The 19,382-nt window shown below is 36.0% G+C and overlaps 1 protein-coding gene across 3 annotated transcripts in view; it reads right to left on the bottom strand.

The window, feature by feature from the left end:
* PPARA (peroxisome proliferator-activated receptor alpha) overlaps positions 1-19,126 on the bottom strand; it is a 36,545-nt gene extending 17,419 nt beyond the window's left edge. Inside the window, exon 1 of one of the 3 annotated variants that reach the window (XM_010575291.1) lies at positions 19,056-19,126. The gene's annotated coding sequence lies outside the window, so the exon portion shown is untranslated. Of the gene's footprint in view, positions 1-4,052; positions 4,205-19,055 lie in introns of those variants that run through there. The other 2 variants (XM_010575290.1, XM_010575289.1) reach the window with 2 other exon arrangements.
* Positions 19,127-19,382: the final 256 nt, after the last annotated feature.

The following is a 19,382-nucleotide window of genomic DNA, read 5'->3' as shown; positions in this document are numbered from 1 at the left end:
CAGTTATATATAAAAAAAAATAAATCAAAAAGTTTTGAAGCAAGATATCTACAATCAAGCCTTTTATTCCCAGGCTGATGGCAAAAGTCTGCCTTCAATTACATTTGCATAATTTTACAAGGTACTACACAGATGTAACTGAGGGCAGAATGACCTGCTCTAAAGACTAAAAGTTATGCTTATAACAACCTGCAATGCACACACAGTTTTAAAATTATTTATTTTTCAGGTGCACTTATCAGGGCACACTCCTTTCTGTTATTTCATGGAAACCAATGATACATATATATCACTCCTATAGTGTTTTCCAATGTGTTCATTACATGACTGTAAGGCAAAACAAACAATTTTAAAAATGAAAAATCTGTATTGCATAAGGCTTGCTATTCCACAATTTGCTTCCTTCCAGCCAATCAATGTTATTTAATATATATAATTAGACTTGGCAAAACTTTCCTTTGATTTTCAGAGTATCCACATTTTTTAATTGTGATACCAAATGGCTGTAGTGGTACATCCTATGTACCCATTATTCATTTTTAGCCAAGTGAATAGACATAAAAATGTTAAACCCTCAGGTACAAGGACAGATTGAAATTGTAGTGTAATCATAAACTCTGATGATTAGAACAAAACAGTATGTTTTATATATCCTTGGGCAATTCATTACAGCTCTGTGCATCATTGTACCTGTTTTTGAAAGAAACTATTTTGAGGCTGAAAAAAGAGGTTACTTAAACAGTGTCTAGTTAGATTCTTTTTCCTGCAATTCATGAAAAGAATAGTTACAGTATTTAGCTTGTGACACATTTTTTCCAACTCAAATACCATTGTAGAGCAAAGATACAGATTACCCCCCCCCCCCCCCCCCTCCAGTGCTATACTTTACCAGATACCTGGAAAGATAGAACTAAAGGAGTAGCAGACACAAACACACAGCAAAATCCAGAGCTTCTACTCATTTTACTCAGTTCACACACTAAAATGGAGTTCTTTATGAAGGTAAACACTGAAGATTTCAGGATCTGACCAGCATAACTGAGATGGTAAAGTTTTCAGAAGGTTCATTGTATTTCGACTATTAAAACCAAGTCAAATACAATAGTCAGTTCTGAAGCCTGAAGACTGAAAGGAATCACAAGTTATAAGAATCATCTCTCTAAATATCTGATGTTATAAACTAAATGAGATAGAATTCCACTCTCCTTTCCCAAGCAGGAAAAAAACCAGACAAGGACCCTTCGTAATGATCCATTTGCCCAATTTCTTCAAAACAGGATAGTTTTAACTAGAAAAGGAAAATATGTTCTATATCACATGGTGTAGCAAATAAGAATATCCAGGAGATTAAGAATGGGAATTTATCCACAATTTCTAACACCAGTTACAAGACAACAGGTATGTTACTGTTGATTTTACTTGGACGTGTCACATTGCTACTCTATCACTATGCACAGCTTGGCTGTATTTAAAAATAACTGTCAAATTAAGTTATCCAATTTGATACATTAAATACTCATTAGGACATTGCACCAGATTGCCAGCACTGTAATACAATATTTATAAGCAATACAAGAGTTTTCATCCACATCTCAACTTCTTTCTGTAGGGATCAGTTGAAAGGCTGGCGCAGCTTTTATTTTAAGAGCATCCAAGCAATGCTGATTGTGATGCCTAATTATGTTACAATGTAACAGAACATTATATTGGAAAACTGAAACAAAATAACTCCTTTCCCATACAGGACTGAAGTGTAATTGCTATCAGTTATAGTCCCTGCCAAATTTCCATAACCTGAAACTCTTTAGTAAAACAAATTCCAATTGTCACTTTCTTTTAAAGCTCAACAGTTGTCCTGTCTCCAAGAACCACCTTTGTTTCTCTTATAAATCCTACCGGCTTGTAACCTGACCAAATATTAAGAAATTTGATACTCATAAGCCTGTCAGAAGACATAAAATAGAAATTAAAATGATTGTAACATACATGACCATAGTCACTGAAGAAAAAAATAATCAGAAATTATATGAATGAGGACTCTAAATAAAAGACTACTTAAAAAAAAAAAAAAATTAAAAAATTACCCTAATGCTTTAGGAATCTATGGTCACCTACCACAGGAAAACAGCACAGATCATTGTAAATTATCTGACAAAGATTTTATTGCTAAACCATCTGGATGTATTCAGAACAACACTTCCAATCTCATGAAGACTCAAGATGCAGAGTAATTTTGCAGATGCAGTGCCTTACGAAACATTACTTTCACAAAATATGAAAGACAAAGTATCAACTGAAAACATTTTTGGTTAACATCATGGGTTATTCTCTGCCAATACCTTCAATCTTGAATATCTTTGCACAGTTTCTCTGTTGAGGCAGCATGAACCAGCTCAGTAAGACCTGGAGCTAACTGCTGTTTGCTGTTAGTTATCCAACAGAGTCCAAAACATTACACTATGCAGCTGATATCCCTGATATAACTGGAAGATAATATACTCCAGTTAAGAAATGAGAAATCACTTTTATTTATTTTATTTCTGAAAACAATGGTAAATTGCTATCCCTGTGACATGGCTATTTTGTGGTGAGGCAAAAGAGTAAAGAAACCTTGATGTACATTGTGTTTGTAATGATAGCCAAGAATAATAACAACTGTTCTCCAGCAATCCAAAGGTGGCTACCAAATTTGTCTCCGAAAAGAACCATCAACAAAAAAAGGAAGAAAGGAATGGCAGAGCATATGATCAGCACTGCTCCTCCAGTGTGCTCTTCGTGATGTTCTCCCAGGCTAAAACAGTTTTCACGGCACAGAAACATTATATTCCTCTGCAGACAGGTAGCACAAGTACCCTGCCCCAGGATAGGTGGGGAAGTTCCAGGAGGCACTAGGCTCCTTATACCCAGCGTTACTTCAAGTTCCCCTACTGAATCACGTACATCTCTCCAAGCATCACTTCTTTGTCCAGCACAAGTATTTTTAAAAGATTAAGTGAACACTGAAGTCTACCTTGAAACAAAATGGGCATTGTTTCACAGGAAAGCAAAGGAAAGGCTTGATAGCTGAACTCTGAACATGGCAACAGCTCTTTCAGCAGCATGCCTGCTATTGCCCAAATTGCACCATGCTTTTCCACTTTTACAGTAAGTATTTAAAAATCAGCAGCCTTTTTAGCTGAATTTATATAAGAACAGCCTAACAGCTAGTGAAACATAAATGAAGTGCTTATTGTTTTAACTATTAAATTACATACCCTTTTGTACTTTCAAACACTACTAGTAAATTATAGCTGCTTAATAATTACAGCTCTTGTCAGTGATTAACTAGCTACCTTAGCAAGCATAGCCATTACATAACCATTTCTGAACACTGTCAAAATATACTAATATTTTCATTACTGGAAAAGTTATCTTTAATTTTTTTTTCATAAGCACAGAAAACCTTGAAGTAAAATATCTAAGTATTCATGCAATAAACAATTTGCCTTCTGTCTTCTCTGTATTTTGTGCATGTTTACACATGCATATGCTTTCATTGGCAGGTTTCACTTAATATGCATTGATCCTTGCTTCTATGAATATAAAGCTTCTAAAATAGAAAGGGTAATGAGTATGAAGTTCCTTTAAGTGATATTCACAGAGAGTATTTTGCTTTACAAAAAAAGCTGTACATGTTACAACAGTAGATGTGGTAGCTGCAGCATGATGATTCCACTCAAGCATCTGCATAAGCCAACATTTCTTCTTACTTTTAAGGCTTTAGAAAAATTCTGTGCCACAAAGACATTGGCAGAGGATTTTCTCAGTTTCCCATACAATATTTTAGTCTCCATACCCCCTTTCCTACACCCACATACAAACACATGCAAAGTAAACTGAAAACAAGAGAGTATGACATAGAAAAATAAGAACACAATTTCATGTAATTATGGTTTTAGGGATAAACAGGTTTTGCTGGTGCTCTCTCACAGCCTGTTAGCTCTAAAACATGCCTATTTTCAGAAGTCCTCTTTTCCCTCCACCACACTGCAAATGCCCAATGAGTAACTTACCTATAAACTTGAAACAGGTCTTAAAGAAACTGCAGTCAGATTATCGAAGAAAAATACCTAAGCACGCCACGATCGGTTATTTGCTTCATTTTTGGAATGGGATGGTGGGAGACTAAACCCCTGGCCCTTCCACATTTAATACTGGCCACACTAGGGATAATCCCTGTAAGGAAACAGGTCTCTCAGATGCAAAGGTCTCTGAGAAGCAGTACCAAAGTCTGGATTTGCTGCATAAACAAATTGATCGTGTAAAGGGCTTGCTTGCAAATATCAAGGTTAAAGTTGAAACAATCATTACCTCTAGGTCACTTTGAGAACATTGTGGCTGAACACAGCACATTTAAAACTACCAGGTGCAGTAGATTCTTTTAGAAAACTTGGGTGTATAGGAAAAACCTGAAATATGTAAGCTACAGGATATTTCCAATACCCTGATTCAACACATAAACAACTGAAAATAAAACTAACTGAAAATAAAATTTGGCACCTAAAATATGAAGTCCAGTCTCCTATCTTGGAAAGGATGCATGTTGTCTCCTCTATCCTGTGACATTTGATTCAGTTTTCATACTTTGTAACCTTACATACTAGTAATATTTTATATTTTACAAAGTATTAAGAACCTAAAACAAAGAGAATTTACTATGCATGAGTTGAAAAATTTTCATGAGCCACCTCTTCAACAAGACTGCCAGTTGCACCCCCCCAAAAAAAAAAAAAAAATCATAAAAACTCTATTTTTTCCCTCTACACAGTTGTACTCCAAGATATCATATGCAACTTACAAGCATACTTGCCTTTTAAACAAATCAAAATTCACATACCCTAATTTTGAAGAATGATACTAAAATTGCAAAGTTAAACTCTTAAAAGTTATGTAATGAAAAATTCTATGCAACCTTGATTATGCTACCTTATTTTTTTATGCACTGTGGTGGAATGTACCTATATACTGCTCGATGTTCTTCTTTCCCCAAATCACTCCCATTATAATTAGGCAGTGCATTAAACAGAAGTGGAATTACACAGCTTGTAAGGCAACTTTGCTTGTATTAGTCTGCAGCAGGAAAAAAGCTGTTAATTTATTGGTTCGTCAAAAAGGAAGAACATTCTTTGTCTAAGCAAAAAGGGAGAAAAGACAATCCTGTTTCTCTGATCCATAAGTACTTGCAGCACTGGAGGAACACTAGAGAATTTCCTGAAGGAAGAATAAAGGCCACAGAGGCAAGTCCACTGGCTTCAGAAAGTGGGGACCGTGATGAGTTTTACTTTCCTTCCCTGAACACAGTTCTCTAATTGCATCAGAAGATGCAGAGATAACAACACTTCTGATCTCACATGGGAAGAGTTGGATAAAGCTTTGAAACACTGCAAATATTTTGCTGGTTGATATTAAAAGTGGTAAAAACAATATAGGAATATTTTTTTGGTTTTGCATTACTCAGCCAAACCCAAGCAGAATTTACTGAGCCAGGCAGCAGCATTTCTTTGGTCCCAGGACTTTCTGTCCTGTTGGATTTTAAAATACATGATCCAAAAAGAGAGAGGAAGGGCAAGATATTCTTATTGAAAATTAACAATTTTTATCAACTTTTCTGTACAAGTAATTAGCCAACACCATAAGCAAGTGCTTTCAAAGACAGGACTAAACCAGATGAATTAACATGCTGTCAGCAGTAAGAAGATGCACACAAGAGCAGTGCTGATTAATGACAGGTCAGGCGGGAACAGTACCACACAAGCAATAGACTATATGTACATTAACACTAAGCAGAACTATTCTTCAACTAGATGTACTCTGTCAGACTGTCAGGAGCATATACGACTCTTCCATGTTGCAGCACCAACTCCTATTAGCCCACCACAAGTCAAAGAAAATGTAATGATAATGCCAACGTGGCTTATTTAGGCAAAGTGTCGAGATTTTAAAATTAAGTCTATTTTGTGGCATGCAGAACAGATATTTTCCAGCTGCATAGAAAGGTATGGTGATGTTGCCAGAAACTCTTGTATCATGCAATATACATGGTATTTGGCATGCAGGTTCCCACTAGTTTAACAAAAATCGCAGTTCTTAGAATGTCACTGTTTTGTTAGTTGTTCAGTTATTTTTACTTTGAAAAAATAAGGAAATGACTTAATAGAATTTAAAAAATGTAATTTACAAGTCAGTGTTACAAATCCACACTTTTCTTGGTGCAAATCACTTTTAGAAGTAAAAACATATGTAAGGAGATACAAACATAAGCAACACCTGTAATATGGCAAGAAGAGTATTACCAACAGAAAAGCATAAAATCAGGATACAAATTGTGTAGAGAAAACAAACAAGGGTTGTCAAAGAGGAGGTAGCCATAGTAAACATGAAAGGTTCCTTACATATTATTCAAGTGCCAAGTAGCCATAATGCAGAATCTGCATTAATAGAAATTCAAGCCTCTAAGAACATCTGTTTAACATTTATGTCCCTCCCAAGCAAAAATCTAAAACCTCAATCTGTATGATTATAAAAACACTCAGTTAAAGGCAAGACTTACAAAGTCATCTTGGATTGCTAGACAAAATACTACCATATCTCCTTATGAAAGAGAACTTTGAATTGCTTATAATTGCAGTATATACAAAGACACAGTTAAAAATCGAGCATTTCCACCAATATCACAACCTACAAAGACCAAAAAGCCTAAAATATTTATTGAAGTGATTACTTAACACTGCTCAGCTATGAAAATTTGGGCAGACCCTACATAGAAACAGACAGAAAAAGACAGCAAAAAAGCAACTTATCACCCAAGGAAGTGGGGGAAAGCAGAGACTGAAAAAGAATACAGAGAACAATGACATAATCGCTAACAGTCATTATTCAACTACTTTGCAGTTACTGAGCCAGCTTCAATCCCTGTTGGCATCTCCCTCTAGCTTCTTTCCAAGATTTAATGGCACAGGGTAGAAGCTACTTCATGGGTCCTGACTCTCTGAAGTGGAGTCTCATTGCCTAGAATATATTAAAGAAAGATAAATGTCCCTGAATGGGGCCCCTCATTCCCCTTTTAAATGCATCATTTCTGCTTTAAAGCTATGCAGCTGCTTTCTATACCTTCATGATTATATATTCACGATTTCCTCCAATGTTTTCTTTCAATTACATAACGCATTCATTATACTCTAAATAGTTCTAAAAATTGTTTTGCCAAGATTACTGTTTAAGAAGTAACTAATAACAGGACAGCAACAAAACTATTCAAGAGGTAATTAAACTATTCATCCCAAATATCATACCCTCTCACTTTCACACAACAGATGCAATTACTAATGGAGAAAAAAATTACAAAGCAGAAATTAATTTTCACCAAACAGACATAAGAGGGGTATTCATCTCACCTAATGTCAAGCACCTCACTTACATGTTTGGGTTGAGCAGAAATCAATGGGACTTTCCAGAGGCATGACTGATCTTTGAGGCCACGATTACAAATAAAAAGCAGTACTTTTCAATCAGATAATTTCTCTGATCCAGTTCACTGCAAAGCCTTACAAATATTTGTGCTTGCTCAATGGAGGGAGCAGAAATAAGTGGTTGGGGAGAGGGATACCCGTGCTGCCCAGCCAATAAATATATGTGCTATGTGCAGCCTGAATCCCCTCTGAAGAATCCAGTGATTCTATCAACAGGCTGGGCCTTTAAACCAGGCACTTGCATTGCCTGAAGTAAAGCAGCCATGGCTCGTAAGTCTCTGATGAGAGCTGAAAACTGCTCTACAGATCAGACAGCATCTCTATTAGATTAAGCGGTATCATCTTTTGACAGGGCCACGGAACTGTCATATAGGCTGGGGAGATCATGCAGATCCCACAGTTATTCATCATCCTTCCAAGCAGTAAAACTCCCACAGAAATCCAGTAAATGGAAGATACAGGCATTTACTTTGAGTTGAAACAACATGCTCCAATAAATAAATTAAATAAATAAAATCGTAATTCCAATGTTGGAAACTCAAGCTGAGAGTAGAATCTAACTCAAAGAAAGACTTCAGCTGCTTGTGAAGAATAAAACAACATTCTAGCATCAAAAGGCTTTCTAATAGGAAATTTTAAATTCAACAAGCTCCTCAAGAACTTGGTAACTAGGAACTCAGTTGAGAACACTTTACATTTACATACATGACTTTTACACTGACTTTATATTAGACCAGAAAATATATTTCATCATATTTGATCCACAACATTAGACTACTCAACCTTTAGCAGACAGAGCTCAACTTACTTAAGATGTAACCACAGTTCTAGGTTATCAGTACAATGAGATCTGAAGCCTGTCTTTAAATTAGCCACTGCTAACCCCTTTAACAACAGGAGCCAGATTTGACTTCATCAGCAATGGGACATAAAGGTTTTGCAACCTTTGCCTTCAGGCTCTAGAGACAAGACTTACAGGTATATCACCTCAAGTTTACATCTATCTGAAGTCATGCTTGCTTTCTTCCACACAAATGGACATCAGATGCATCAAATGTGACATTACTCAAATTTGCAGCAAGGTCCTGCTAATAAAAGAAAAATCTATTTTTCCTACCTCATTTCAGTAAAAAGAGTGCAGATTGGGTTGTTGGCTTGAACTGATGTCAAGCTCAGACAGATTCAAGTCTGCATAGAATATCAATATGACATTGAGATTTTTTGGTTTGTTTTTTTCTCCTCTAAATGTGAGTTTTCATATCCAAAAAGTGGATACTTTGGTGGTTTCTGTAATTGGGAATAGGAAGACCGGCATTTCTTTCTAATGAAAGCTGAACTGAAGCAAAAGTCAGAAGTACCTATATGTCAAAGCAAAGCTTTCAAATACCTCTTTTAAATCTATGTCTGCTGAATCCTTTAAATTCTTGTAAGAGTTGACTAGTCAGGACTTCAGTATCAGTCAACAGTAATATTAGTTAACAAACTATATAATATTATATTAGGTTTATTGGTAACCTACAATGTTCTCCTTCACTTTACTATTTTCTTCAAGTGTTTTCAGTGGGGTCTTTTCTTTGTTGGGTTTGGGGTGTTTTTTTTTTCGTTTGGGTTTTTTTGTGGTTCTGGGTTTCTTTGGTTGTTTTTTTTTTTTAAACAACATTATAATCCAGTCTGATGTCTAGATGATTCCTGACTCTAAACCAAGCAAGCACTGTCAAAGACTTAAGTGGAAAACTTTGTGTTAAAGTCTTCAGTCTTGCTTCAACTTTTATTGTCAAGATGCCTAGAAATCCTGAAAAACTGGCAATTTGTAATTTTTTTTCTTTCTCTATGTATCCTGCCTCTGTTTCCACTTTTGTAGTAAATAATGAGCTCTGACACATGGTTGAGAATAGACTACAAGCTTAACCTATAGAATAAGCATACTATTATTAACATGACATTTGAAAAAAAAAAATCAGCCTGGACAACAGTATGAGGGAGGTTTATTCAATTTATTACATTAGTTATTAATGCATGCAAAGCAAATATTCAGACTGGAGTTAATAATATCCAGTATTTTTGAGGCATGATCAATAAAGCAAGTATATTTTATTAACAAGAGATTCAAAAGAACAATAGGATTTTTCTTCCGCAAGAAACTAAGCCATGGCAACATCTTAGCAACCACTATGTTATAGAGTACTCTGGGTTCTCTGATACGTGCTCTCTTTCAAGATCAAATACAGCTCCACAAGTACTACTTACAGTTCACCACAGCTTCTAATAAAAACCCCACTTCACTGTTATATATACCTTTATGCTTGCGACACACTCTCCCTTTTTCTTTTCCTCTCTCCAAAGAATCTCCACATTTTGCTCTTTATCCAGTGTGTTTCAATGTCAGTATCTCTTCAAGTCACTGTCATATTCCACTCAAATTATTCCATACTTGAGCAACATTCAAATGATTACACATGTTAATCATAGCAGCCATAGCAATTTGTGCTTCAAACTTTTAGAGATTCTAAATCATTCATGACAGTATCTTGTAGGCAATGAAGCTAAAACAATATAGTGTATAGCACACAGATGCTCTGTGTGTTTGCTGAACACTTAGATGTGAAGACCACAACTACTGAGAAAGAAAGATTTGATGCATCATTTAAGAGGATGTTTTCTTTATATGTACATTAAAAGCTAGGATTTGATTTATAATTGATATTTGAACCAATGCAAGGTTACATTCAGACAAACACGACATTTAAGTATTTGCTATTTGATCCAAGGTCACGTTCACACAAATGTGTCATCTGAGTATTTGCTATATTTTTATTACTGTGTAATGAACTCAAAGCTCTCTTACTTTCCCCATGTGTCCCAAAACTCCTTACCCATTTATTTGGAAGTGACCTGTTTTTTCTAAGTTTTGCAATACTCTACAAATGTCTGACAAGCTAATTACATAAGCCAAGATTTTGAAGTGATTAACAGTTAGGGATACCTTGACTTCAGAAATCAGTGCTCAGTTTGAGGCTAAATCTGGTTGCACAGTATGCCCAGAAGGAAGAGAATTTTTAAAAAAGGAACAAACCAAAAACCCCACAAACCTATGTCTTATGAACTGCATGCACATATTTCAGATGTCTTAAACCATCATCCATTTCTTTTCTAAAAATAACATGTAAAAATAAGTTTGAGTGGTGAAGTCAAAGTTGATTCTGATGTGTACAGCATTTACAAACAGCCTACACATCTGTCCTAACATGCTGCTCACTGGAAACCAGATCCTCAAGACCAAATTGGAATGTTGTGATTGTTTCCTTACACATGTGATCACGGCGTCTCAGATTATGCAAAGTGGCTTCTCAACAATTTTCCAACTATACCCTGATAGTCTACAGAGACTTCATTTGTTGAAGAATAAAAATATCTGAGGGTAAAAGGCAAATACAAATTGCATTTTAGTGTGGTGACTAAATGATTATCTCCAATATAATCAATTTTTGAAGTAAATAAAATGTAAGCCCCTTGCTAAGTCTCCTGCAGAGTACATTTTCACTACATATGGTAAAAATAAACTTCAGAGGGTAACAAATTAAAGACATCTGTGCAACTAAAATTGTCAATTAAAATTATAATCTAATACATACAGAGGCAGCGCCAGGCAAAATTTTTGGCCATTTTCCATTAAACATATTGACTGTGCTATTACATAAACCTCTCTAACCCAGAAGTTTTACTTGCTCACGTGCTTGTTAAAAAAAAACACAACAAAACAAACAACTCCCCCCAAACAAAACCAAAAAAACCCCACACCACAACATATATGTTCTATTCTATCCAGAAAGACATAACTTTTACAAGCAAAGCTGTCCAGTAACTCTTACTAACAAATGTGAAATTTTAGACAGACTATATTTATGAAAAGGAAGAAAAAACAATTGTCACTAACTTATAGAGTCAAGCAAAGACTTTGATGCACTTTCTAAAACCCTGATAATATTTCAACAATCTTTAGGGTTCATGTATATCTATGGACACCTTAAAATGTGTTCTTATAAACCAAGATAAAAGAATCTCTTTTGGTTTATAGCCACAGATCTTTATGTGTGATAGCAATTGGTATATATTGTCAATAATTCCTTATTGGCAGGACTGGTAGTAACATAATACTCTTTAGAACTTAGACTCCTTGCTGTGTTATAAATAAAAATACCTGCCTTAAGTTTACATTTATAGTAAAATGAAGGATAAAAACCAATTAACTAATCTTTTGTTCTGTGAGCATATTTATTATTCCTGTTTGATTTTAACCTAGCTTACTGTTCGACAGAAGAGCAAAGAAATGTTCCTGTGACAAATACTTCAACAGAATACAGCCTAAGTCAAGGCCACATATTATATATAATAATAATATATTATTATTCTGCTAGATAATCTAATATTTTACAGATACCAAGTAGTTTTGAGTTTGTTGACTGGTAATGAAATTTTTGAAGTTGTATATAATTTTGTGAGTTTAAATAACATAAAAGCTTGACAGCATTAAGTTGTGACAGTACTCAGATTTGAAAGGTAGAATTCATATCGGTTTTTACTATTACCAGCATTAAAACACTGGGAAAAGGGCAACTTTGGGGAGAAGAAATAAAAAAAGCTTTGACTTCTATTGATTTGCTCCCAAAGACGTAAATTTTTCATACCACTGTCACCCCACATTGTCCTATCATGTCGCCCTGCTCTTTCCTCTTGTCACTACACTTACAGTTCCCCCTCCCCACACAGCGTCCCTGAACTACCGACTACGCAAACAGCAAACATGCTGTAGCTGGTTCAGAGCTACATGTTGCAACTGGCTCACTAGTGCTCCTATGCTGATTGGGAATTGACAGGCCAAACAGAACAGATAATTGTTGAATTCGTATTGCATCATTTCCTCAGTAGGGTCAATAATGTGTTTTGTTTTCTTCTTTCTCGTTACCAACTTTCATAAAAATTACAGAACTTTAATGCCTTTGCAACCACTACGCCTCTGTCAAATTTGACAAGACTTGCAGTTTCAAAGTTAACGGGTAGAGGAAGAGGACAGCATACCATACTGCATATACCTGACCTTCTCAGGTAACTAGACTAAAAGAGATGAGAATACAATCCTGAAAACGGTTTCCAGTATAGCAGTTTCGGAGCATAACTCTCTTCCAAGACAGATCTGGACTTTTGCCCCCCCCCCCCCCTTTTTTGGGGGGGGGGGGGTGGGGGATGTTCGCTTTCAATATTGGTTTATATTTACTAAGGTTTGTAGAACACAAAAACAGTACAATGCATGCTTGAAGTTATGTCAGTACTTGGAGTATTCTACAGTTTTCCAGAGTCCCTCACTTTGACTCCTAATCACATACTTTATTAAGAAAAAATACTTGGCTGTCCTTGAAATAGTGGTTAAATATTCACTTTGGCTGAGGATTTCTGAGCTGTGGACAAAAATACTAGTTCTTACAAACATCTTAATGGCAACATTCTTCCTGAATAAAGAGCTATTGTTTTGGAACAATACTTTTAATCTAAAAAGAGAGAGAAAAAAGAAAAAGATATCTTAAATTAAAATTACTTAATGCAAAAAGTTGAAAGATGGTTTGGACTTTTTAGCATATTGATTTAAGATCATGAAAATCTTCACTTGAATCTTACCTGCCCTTCAACCGTAACCTAGGCCTTGCGATCCCCCTTTTTTAGAACACCTAGTCAGACACAACTTCTCTACCCGGCCAACCCCTAAATTTTGCCACCCTGGTTCCATTACACAGGTCCTGCTCAGAACAATTGAAATAAAATCCCCACAACTTTGCATCTGTATCTGTTACTACAATAGCCCTCCTACTTATGACCAGCATTCCTTTAAAAGGAACATGAAGCCTTTTACTTCTCTCTTTTCATTTACAGCTTAAGCTTCCACGTGTAAGCTTGGTGTCCTTCTTGTTTTGGCTTGGGACAAAAGTCCAGTTACTTTGGTATCTGACGCTGCAACTTTTGCTTCAAAGATCAACAACAAGCAAAAATATCTTTCTGCCTCAAGTATACCTCCTTTTCAGTCTCTATCGTTCTCCCCATCCCCAAATCTCACGTTTCAGTTTTGGCTTTACCCTGGCACACTCAGCTTCCATACTCTTTCAGCTGTCCTACCCTTCTCTTTCATAAGCCATGTCAAGCCATCCTCAAATCACCTCCTTCATCCCCTCGGGTCCTCTAGTCTTCTACCTCCGCCCCTCTAGTATCTGCACAGCTGTACTCTTCTCACCATCTGCAACCCCTTGCATGATTCATCACCAAACATAACAGACCATGATTATTCACTATTTGAAAAGCTACAGTGGAATTTACATCTGTTTCTGGAAGAGATTCAAGAAGCCTGAATTCGCCTTCTTAGCAGAGAACACCATCACTGTGTATTTTCAGTGGGTTTATTTCACTGATAAACTTTATTCCCTTGCCTAGACACAATAACAAGACGTATTTGATAACCTAAATTCAGCTTAACAGAAGGGTTTATATCCTATAAAAGAAAATGACCCTCAAACAAGATATTACAGATTTAGGCCCCTTCTGCTTGTAAGTATTTTTTTTTTTAAATTAACTGAGTAATACCAATGGGCTAGCTTTCATATTCTTCTACCAGTAGACAAAATCTAATGTCTTCTATAAACAGCACCTGGATTTGTGTAGTTTACTTATTCTTCAGTGTATTTTTTTTTCAGAGGCTCTTGTTGCTCAGCCATTGCATTTAAATAAATAAAGACTGCTAAAAATAAACTAACTTTGATTTAATGGCATGCCACAACTCAGAGTACCCAGAGTGGAATGTGAAACAGAATTCTTTCACTTTTTGTTGTTGGTTTGTTTGTTTGTTTGTTTTAAGAAAAAGGCCTTCAGTTCTGTTCTGGTAATTTAGAAATTCTTACCTTAAAAAGTTTTTCTTTGTGATAAATGTATCACAAAAACAAAGTTTACACTGAATTGGCATTGCTGACAGGAGTCTTGGCAACAGGTATGAATGCAATGAATCCACATTTTTTGGCAAATGGACATCAAGTACTTGTACTTCCAAGCTACTGACATGTCAGATAGAGGATATACTTGGGACACATGACTTCACAGTTCTAAATCAAGTCACTTGCTACAGTATAGAGATCACAAGCCTCATACTCCTGCATGATCAAAAAATGTCAAAATATAACCAATTATTTTCCTGACATCTAAGCTCTCTGCTCATCCTTCATATGACATGAAGGGTGTCTACTTACCTGTTTAACAGCCCCATATTAACAATAGTATCACCATTGCTGCCTGCTTGGCACCCCACTTCTCCTCCCTACTTCTTTTAACTAAGGAAGCACCTGAATTACAGAAAAACAACAGCCCAATGAAACAGCCAGGATAAGAAAACCTGTTTGAAAAGTCATATATGTACTTTCATGTAGCAGTTTTAATTCACTTTGTAAGGCATTTTAGCTGACTGAATCAGACTTTTGAAAAAGCAATTATAGGGGGACAGTACTTGCAGCCCTCTGCTGAGCCAAACTGAAGTTGTTGGTTGCAAAATAACATAACTTGTTAAGGGTACAGTTAGGCAAGCCAGCTTAAGTAATGTAATAGCTCCCTGACATCAAAAGGATATCCCTTCCGTAGCTCCCTGACATTGTCAGCCCTGCACCTTCCCTCTCCCTTCTTCATTTCCAGCCACACAGCTCCATCCCGCCTGTGCTGGCTCTCGCACTTGTCTGACCTCTCTGGTCACATCTGTAATAGTAAATAAAACAGGGCCAGAGCACCAGCTTGAGCCATGCTGTTAGCGTCCTCTCTGACACCATTTTGGCCCATACCAGCTTGGCACTTTCCCAGACAAATGCACAAGCACAGTTAAGGGCACAGCACATGCAAAGCAGCAAATTGCTCTCCATTGGCAGTCTGGATGCGACCATGCTGTTTCAGGGGGAAGACTGTTAGGTGTGTGCAATCTTGCCACTTTGTTCCGGGTCCAGAGAACAGTCCCCGGTATATTTTATTCCCTAGTGTAGACATAGCCTCAGTGAAACAATTCAGCTTATTAAGCCAGTAGAAATGTAACACAGGAAAAACACAGCTAGAGATAGCTGAACAGACTCACTAAAGGGGCAGCAAAAAGTAAGGGTAGAAACACATGGATGACAGCAAAGGAAAGAAGCATGAAGAGGGAGCCTGACCGATCTTTTAACAACAATTGCTAGATCAGGTCAGGCCATGCTGAGTAACCACACCTCTCGCTGTAAGCCTTATATTTGCAGGGCTATCAGGAACAACACAGAGAGGGGACACCCTATTCTATTTTTTTTTTTTTTCATATTCGTGTGTTCACTCATATATATATCTATACATACACACGCATGCCACGTAGAAGAGAAATAAAACATGATAGCTGCAAACTGAACAATTCTATATACTTAAAGGATATTCACTATTACATTTCCATGGGATTTATTACAGGATTTATCATCTTGAGAAAACGCAACTCCTTGTAAATTTAGTTAGAATTATGGCAGCTCACTATGCTGAAGATCAGGTGCCCGAAACATACATTTAAGTTGAACGTTTGACAGCTGTTTGAAAATATTAGCCTATTTATGTACAGTTACTTCTCTATGGAAGCACAGTACACAAAATGTACAGCTGCCGCTTTTTTCAAAAGCAGTATCCTGTGTTGCTTGTCTCCTAGTTACATAGATACTGAAGCTGCTACCTGATTTGCTTCTAATCAGACTGGCCTGCTTAACTGCATACAGCACTCTTTTGTCCCGAGGTGGATAAGGATAAATAAATTTTATATAAAAGAATTAATTTCAGAGGTAAAAAACCAGTCCAGATTTCTTATGTGCTCTTCTCTGTGGGCAGCTATGTGGAATATGAATAAACACATTACACCATTTTTAAATTTCACATATATACAGCATAACAACCTAAGTCTACCTTACGCTCACAGAGCAAATTTTCCAACAACCGTCAGAAACAACCACAGACAGAACATTCTCCTGTTTACATAGCTCTCTCATAGTGAAACTACATCCATACAGCATCTTACACTGACAAAAAAACCACTCAAAACTCCCTCACAATGCAGCACACTTGCTCCAAACTGAACATTTACCTACAGACTAAGAAAAAAGATTTGAAAACCCACACTTAACCATTTTCAACTTTGCTGAATAAACTTCAGTGTCCAATATTCTGTGCATACTTGCATTGGCTACTTTTTAAAATTATTCTTAGGACTCCTAACCTTCATCAAGAATCTAGTTCCAGCCTCTATTAGAAACAATTTTTATGCTAGCAATGCATAGTTCTTGTAATCTTCCCCTGAAAATTGCCAATAAGCCAACAATATTCACTACAACCTGCTGGCTGCAATTAATTTTATTTTATTTTAACATCAGAGTGGGTGAATTTATCAACCAGTGTAATAAGAGTATTCATCAGCCTTATTGTAAAGAATGCCGTCAAGCACTGCCTGCTAATAAATCCAAGAGTCTCCAAAGCAGCCTGTTGACACAACACCCACCTTCTCCCTCTTCCTCGCCTTCAAATCCAAATGGTTCCGTATTATATTCTTCAGCCTTACTACTCCAGGGAACATTTTCCATACATGTTGAATGAAGATGCAAGAAGGTTTGGTTTTGTTTAATATGAACCTGCACCATGACTCCAATGCCATGTACTTTATAACTTACTTGCTGAAGCAGTAACACTAACAGGAGGCTAGGAAATGTCAACAGTAATTCAAGTCTTCATTTTCAAATAGATTTTGCAAATAAACAAAAGCTTTTCTTACCATCTGAACATTCATATTCTGGTTTAAATGCAGTGCTTTCTTCTGTGAATTGTTGTATCAAGCATTTCCAGTAAATAATTATTTAAAACAAAACAGGCATGTAGCGCTCTTATTTGCGTAACAAAAAATGAATGGTGATACAAGTCTATATGCAGACAGATAACAGAACTTACTCAGACAGCATACCTGTGCTGGATGCATGGATACATACAACAAGACAGTAAGCCCTGCCTTCAAAACTTAATCATAGGCTGTATAATAGTTTCAAACGATCCATGTTTTTGTTAAATCTAAGTAAAATTAGGATGGATTGTGGTACCATTTTTCCATGCAAAACACAACAAACTCTGAACTGTTCACAACAATAAACGCTCTCAGCTCCAGGATATTATACACTCATAGATGAGTAAGAAGTTACTCAACCAGCAGTTAATTTGCACACCAAACAGCAGCTCTGGTTTCCTTTTACATACTTATCAACAAACTGAATATAGACTAATGAGATACGAAAATATGAAACACAAAAATATTGGACTAACTCACTTTCACATGTATTTCAGCTGCCTGGAAACAAATGCCAAAGAACCTTACAACTTCAGTAGCTGCTAACTACTCTGAGCTCCTCAAGGCAGACACATCTTTGAACAAGTTTCTTTTACTATTTGGAAAGATTAAATGAATAATTTCTTAGTTTATACATTTTTTAAAAGCCATGATAGTATATCAGCATTTCTAGAAAGGGATAGGTAATCTGCCAAATGCTTGCGAATCTATCTCATACTGTTAGTGTTTCCACAGGCATGAGACAACTTAACTTAAAACAATAAATTTAGATTAATATAGTACCACAGAACAAATTATGCCTGTTTAGTAGTTCTCATCTTTCAATCTGCAAAGTAAAAAAAATTCCTACAGTTTATGCTCACAGCATTTTAAAACACAGAAAACAACCACATAAACCAGTCACGTAACAACTCAAGCCTCAGTCAGGATTAGAATACCAATGAATTGTATTTTATAATTTGTATTAATCTGTACACAAGAAGCCCTTCACTGGACACAGAAATTATACTTCCTAGATACGTAAAAGACACATGCAATGCACTTATAAATAAATATTGTTTCATAAGCAGAAACTATGAGAACTGGTATGAGGAAGTGGAATCAGATTTGGCAACATCTCAATTCCACATGCAATCTGGTCACACAACAATCTCCTCATATCAGTTTAATGTTTTTAAAACATGCCACATATCACACTCTTTGAGATATTTTAGTTTTATGCTGAGGATAGTGATGATTTAGAGCCTAACCTTACTGGATAAGTACTTTTTCATTCGGTGAATATTCAGCATTCTACTTCATAAAAAGTCGTTCAATATTTAATGTGAAATGCTGAGCACTCCTAAAATATTAAGAATTCAGAATTCTGCTGAATAACATCTTTATACAACTTTTACGCAAAAGTCTAACACAGCAATAGATATCAGAACATGAGGAAATTTTACTTACTCTGTTCTCCTGACTGTGCTAGTATTTTCAATTTATCAATTATTTGTTGGCACTACTTGCTTAGATTTCTTTCTTTGCCAGATATACATTCCTATACATTAATCACCCTTTACAGAAATTCTGCTTCAAATGTTTTTTTCTTATCTAGTTGTTCAAAAACAATGCCAAGATAGCTCACAGTCCATGTATGTACTCACCACTTCGTGCTGCATCTTGCAAGGTTGAAACAGAAGTTGTTTTCTGGAATCTGTTTCCTTTCCATTTCATGTGCACATTGGCCATAACAAGTAGTGCTTCATTAATAAAAAGCTGCTGACATTCTTTCTTTAAAAAAAAAAAAAATTTAAAAAAATCAACAAATTTCCCAAAGTTACTATTCTAATTTTATATTGATATCATGTAATACAATGCTTTTTCATATTTCTTTATGCTTCTTCAGAAAAAACCACTGTCATTTCACTTGGGCTATGATTATTTTTTTAATGACTGAGGCTTTTAATACAATACCTAGTTTTACAGCAGGA

The sequence above is a fragment of the Haliaeetus leucocephalus genome, unplaced genomic scaffold (genome assembly GCF_000737465.1).
Source record: "Haliaeetus leucocephalus isolate CR32 unplaced genomic scaffold, Haliaeetus_leucocephalus-4.0 Scaffold473, whole genome shotgun sequence".
Classification (NCBI taxonomy): domain Eukaryota; kingdom Metazoa; phylum Chordata; class Aves; order Accipitriformes; family Accipitridae; genus Haliaeetus; species Haliaeetus leucocephalus.
Note: the sequence above shows the minus strand (reverse complement) of the source record. Positions and strands in the feature narration are given on the sequence as shown.